This window comes from Lactuca sativa, chromosome 3 (assembly GCF_002870075.4).
Source record: "Lactuca sativa cultivar Salinas chromosome 3, Lsat_Salinas_v11, whole genome shotgun sequence".
Taxonomy (NCBI): Eukaryota; Viridiplantae; Streptophyta; class Magnoliopsida; order Asterales; family Asteraceae; genus Lactuca; species Lactuca sativa.
In genome coordinates, this window is record NC_056625.2 from 58,143,906 (window position 1) to 58,149,515 (window position 5,610).

Consider the following 5,610-nt stretch of genomic DNA (forward strand, 5'->3'; position numbering starts at 1 on the left):
CAGAAGCTCTGCAACATCATATATATATATATATATATATATATATATATATATATATATATATATATATATATATATATACCTTAAAAAGCATTTACAAGATTTTGCTGAATTTTAAGAGGTACAAGATTTTAAGCATCATATACAATAATTTTATGCATCGGAGAATAATAAATCTTATCCAGTCAAAGAAAGATTTTGTATAGGTCTTCTAAGCTTATCTTCAAATTGAATGGGTTAAATATGAAAAAGTCAAATATGATGATAATGATAAGATTTTGAATGGGTCAAAGTTTGACCAAGTGTTCCTCATATCCAATTGAATTGGTAAATACTAAATCTTATCTGGTCAACATTTATGAAAAAGTCAAATAAGATGATGATGATAAGATTTTGAATGGGTCAAAGTTCGACCAAGTGTTCCTCATATCCAATTGAATCTGTAAATACTAAATCTTATCCGGTCAACATTTATGAAAAAGTCAAATAAGATGATGATGATAAGATTTTGAATGGGTCAAACTTTGACCAAGTGTTCCTCATATCCAATTGAATCGCTAAATATTGAATCTGTCAATAATAATGAAAAAGTCAAATAAGATGATGATGATATATTTTTAATGGGTCAAAGTTTGACCAAGTGTTCCTCATATCCAATTGAATCGGTAAATACTAAATCTTATCCGGTCAACATTTATGAAAAAGTCAAATAAGAAGATGATGATAAGATTTTGAATGGGTCAAAGTTTGACCGAGTGTTCCTCATATCCAATTGAATCGGTAAATACTAAATCTTATCCGGTCAACATTTATGAAAAAGTCAAATAAGATGATGATGATAAGATTTTGAATGGGTCAAAATTTGACCAAGTGTTCTTCATATCCATTTGAATCGGTCTAATATGATGTACACATTATCAAACATTTCATATAAACTGGAAGAGGCGCATTGATCTAGCATTCATCTATCATGAATGCCTTGCCATTGACCGCAAAACCTTGGTTCTCTCTCATGCTCGCTACCTCCTCCTTTGTATTTCTTTCTAATAAAATCGAATAAGCCCAAAAATGTCTTACGTTTAATCCTAGCCCAGATATAAGAAATCTTTATCTGTTCGTCATTTTGTTTAACAAAATTTTTATGTCATTTTGTTGATCTGCACTCGTCGCTTTGCGCGGGTAAACGGCTAGTACCTTAATAAGCATTTAGGCCTAAATGCTGAATTTTAAGATGCACAATCCCTTATACGATTTGTACAATCACTTTATGCACTAAAATCGTTTCCGCTCTGCAACAGTTTTTGACTCGGTCCTTGCCTTTAATCCCGGCTTTATGGTTATCTAAATAAACTGATTATATGGCTTCCCCTATATATCAAATCCTTTCTTCCTTCTTTTTCTGACTCTCATGTTGTTTTCAGTTTAAGATTTTGAAATCTTTCCACACTATAAAATGCTCCCCCTTCTCTTAACAATCTCTCTTTATCTCTAAGCCTAATTAGTTGTCAGACACACCAGCTCCATCGTCTCACACCATACCAGGAGCACACACCTTGAACGATTCAAGATCATCATACCATCGCTATTAGACCCACTTGAAACTTAACCCCCTCTCTCTTTGGCGTTCTCTCTCTCTCTCTCTCTCCGTCTCTCTCTATTCAAACGTAGGTTGCTGGTGGCTTTCTCTAAATGGAATATTTGAATACTGGTGATTGAAGGTTTCCAGTGATTTGAAGTCAAATAGGTAATCTTTATGTCCTCCCTTTCGATTCGAACACTCTATTGTATGTGTGTGTGTGTTTCTTCATTTTTTTATGAAATATTGTGTGTGTGTGTGTGTGTTTATTCATGTTCATGTGTGTATGTATTTGTATGTGTATCTATCTAATTTTCTATGTATGCATTGTTCTAAAATATTGGTGGAGATCCGGTTGATTTTGATTGTTTGGAAGCTAGGGTTTGGTTCACTGATTACCAACAGTTCTAGAAGTGAATATGGTTCCATACAAGTGAGTTTTTTTCGTTTTTATATCCTTTTAAGAACCTGACGTTTTTCATTTCTATAATTCTAATCTTAGGATTTCACGGTCCAATTTGTAGCATACAAAGCTTGAGATTGGAGCTATTCATTGCGCGATACTACATTTTGGCTGTTAAATCTTCTCTAGGACAGAACATAGTAAGCTTATTCTTTATTTTATTTCAGCTTATGTGTAAGGTTGCGTTTCTATGTAGTGATGTACATAGGTGGAGGTCAGATTTCTCATATGTGACTTTCCAAACAATAAACAAACACAAGAACAAACAATCAAGCAGAGACTAATTTTGGTTCGACTACCTCTTCACTAATATACACACACCACCACTTTCGTCCGCCTTCACCATCCATATCTGCCATTCACCACCCTAAACCCTGCCCGATACATCCGAACACCGCCTCCTATTTTCTGATTTCATTCTTCGTGTGACACCAGTCAAATTTTGGTCAAAAATAAATTGATCAATAATCATAATTGGGATGAACCAAGTGGTAGATATTGTAACAAGGTTTCCAAAAATATAAAGAACACTGAAATCCGAGTTATAACGAAGAAGTTATGACCAATCGAAAATCTACGATAAAACCGGCAAAACACTGTTCAGTGTAAAAAGAGAATTTTCGATAAAAGGATTTTTAGCCTTAACAATCTATACAAAATTTGTAGAATATGTTAAACAGAGAACGTTCATAAAAAGAACGTCAAAATCTGACTTCGTATGAGGAAGTTATGATTTTTCGAAGTTTCGGTTTACCAGTAGACAGCTAAAAATTCAAAATATAAATCGATCGATATTTAGCCGACGCAACTTAAACATGAATTGAAGGTCTCGTCAAAAGTAGCACAACTGTAAAAAGACAAACGAAAACGGACATCGGATAAAGAAGTTATGAATTTTTTAACGGATTTTCCTGTCCCGGTCTGTTAAAAATAATAATATTAAAAATAAATTCAAAATTAGCTAACTAAGTCTAAATGAAAGTCGTAGAGTATAATTTTACCTACGCATGCATATAAAGAACGTCAAAAACGGAGTTCGTATGCAAAAGTTATGAATTTTAGAAGTTTTTGGCTCAAAAACCGAGAAAAATCGCATAGTCACCCTTCTGCCACGTCACCCTTGCATGCGACGCTGCCACGTGTCATCTTCGGGTTGGACCGCAAATCGCCGTGTCACCATCGGATTGGACCGCAACTGCGGTCCAATAAGAAGCGTACACCTTCGCATCGGACACCCCCTTCGCATGCGTGGCCTTCTCCTATTGGACCGAAGTCCGGTCCACTCAGAAGCTGCCATGTCCGAAGCCTCGCCTCGTGTACCACCCTCCTTCCGACGCGTATGCTACTGACTCCTCGCCCTTGCCACCTGTCTTCTTCGGACCGCACCCTCGCACCCCTATATAAAGGGTGCGAGACTTCTCGGATTTGAGAGGTTTTTCACCCCAAATTTCACCATTTTTCACCTTTTTACCTCCTCGACTTTCTCACGACCCCCGAAGGCCACGGTATCACGTCTAGAGCCCGAAGCAAGCCCCAGAGCCCCAGAATTCTCGAGAATTCATCCTCTCTCCTGTCGAAACTCTGCCCGATTTAAGCCGGTTTTTCGTCAAACAAATTATTTTCCGGGAAACGAAACGCTGCACGAATTACCACCTATCAAGGTGAGTTCATACCCCTATAATTTACATTTTTAATGCTTTTTAAATGCTTTTTAGGGGGGATACAAGTTTAACAAAATATTAAATTGTGTTAATAACTGTATGTGATAATAATCACACAAAGAGTTTTCGTATGCTTTCAAGAATTACCAAATACATCCAAAATGACTTAAAGCCATGTTAAATCTTTAAAGTCATGTATACTCCGTTAAATTCTTTGAAAAATATTTTATAAACTATTTCAAGTTATAAATTCCAAAAATCATGTTTATATATGTATAAATATATAAATAGGATTTGAAGGACTTAGGACTAATGAATTATCTTATTTCCTTTTCCTTGTTTGGATGTGGAGTTAAGGTTGTGTTATTTGTCCGAAGGTCGTTTCCTTCTTAATTATATATATTATACATATATTAGTATAAAAAGGTCACTCCTTTTGGTATCATTACCTATGTATCAGGCTGAGCAAAGGTGTTCATCCATGAGAAATCATGTTAACCAGATAGAACATATAAATTATAATAGGTATAATTTATGATTCAAAACTAAATATACAAGTATGATTCACATTCCAAGGAAAGTACCAAAACTTATTTAACTATACTAGGATATGTATAATGCCTTTAATATACGAATAACATATTAAAGAAGTAAAGATAAATCATACCAGGTTTGCATTAACAAAGGTATGATACAGAGTACCAGGGTTAGCAATCACAGGGTAATAATACATCATACCGGGTTTGCATTAACAAAGGTACGATATAGAGTACCAGGGTTAGCAATCACAGGGTAGTAATACATGATACCGGGTTTGCATTAACAAAGGTACGATACAGAGTACAAGGGTTAGCAATCACGGGGTAATAATACATCGTAAATATCGTTGAAACAATAAATTTGTGAGACCCTTCATGGCGTACTTATCTAAGTACGACTTTAAGTCCTGACCTATTAACCAGAATCTCTTGTAGGGAGAGCGTGAATTTGTGTATAGATCTATATGGGACTGACAATCCCGCACCTCTACTGTTCGCTACAGTTTGGCCGGCAGGCCTAGGGTGTCGAATATCATTCCATTCTGACGCCTAAAGAACGTTGCCGTAGGCATATCAGTCATATTAGTATGGTTAATAGAACTCACATGGATAAAACAATGAGTGAATTACTAAGCAATATACTTCTCTTAAAACAGTAAGAAAAGATAATTACATCCCGACCAAATATACCTTCTGTAGTTTTTACTTATAGTAAAAGCTAGTATCATGAAATCAAGTATGGTAAATATACTTGTACTTCTGTTTTTGAACATTTAAAACCACAAGGCAGTATTATGGATAATATAATATTTTCCAGGATTAATACTAAGGTTTTTACCATAGAACATATATAACTAAGAATATTTTTACAAATGAAACGGTTTATGGAATTAAACCACTCTTTCAAAAGAAACGGTTATGGAATTTAACCACTTATACAAAAGAAACGGGTTATGAGATTTAACCACTTATACAAAGGAAATGGTTTATGGGATTTATCCACTTACACAAACGAAACAGTTTATGGGATTAAACCACTTTTACAAATGGAACGGTTATGGGATTAAACCACTTTTACAAATAAAACGGGTTGTGGAATTAAACCACTTATCAAATGAAACTTAGTCATTCAATCTCTGTAAACTAGTATAACATAAAAGACCTTTAGTGGTTAATTCTATAAGTCCTTAGTTATTACATCAGAGTTATATATAAGTAATATCCGATTGACAGTGAAATGTGTGACTTCCACCTTACTTCCTGTTCCTTGTTTGGTTGTGGGCTTAGGGCAGATACACCCATTTCATTGTCAGTTCGATATTAGGTTATACATAATTAATATAAACTAAGTAATTACAGACAGAAACTATT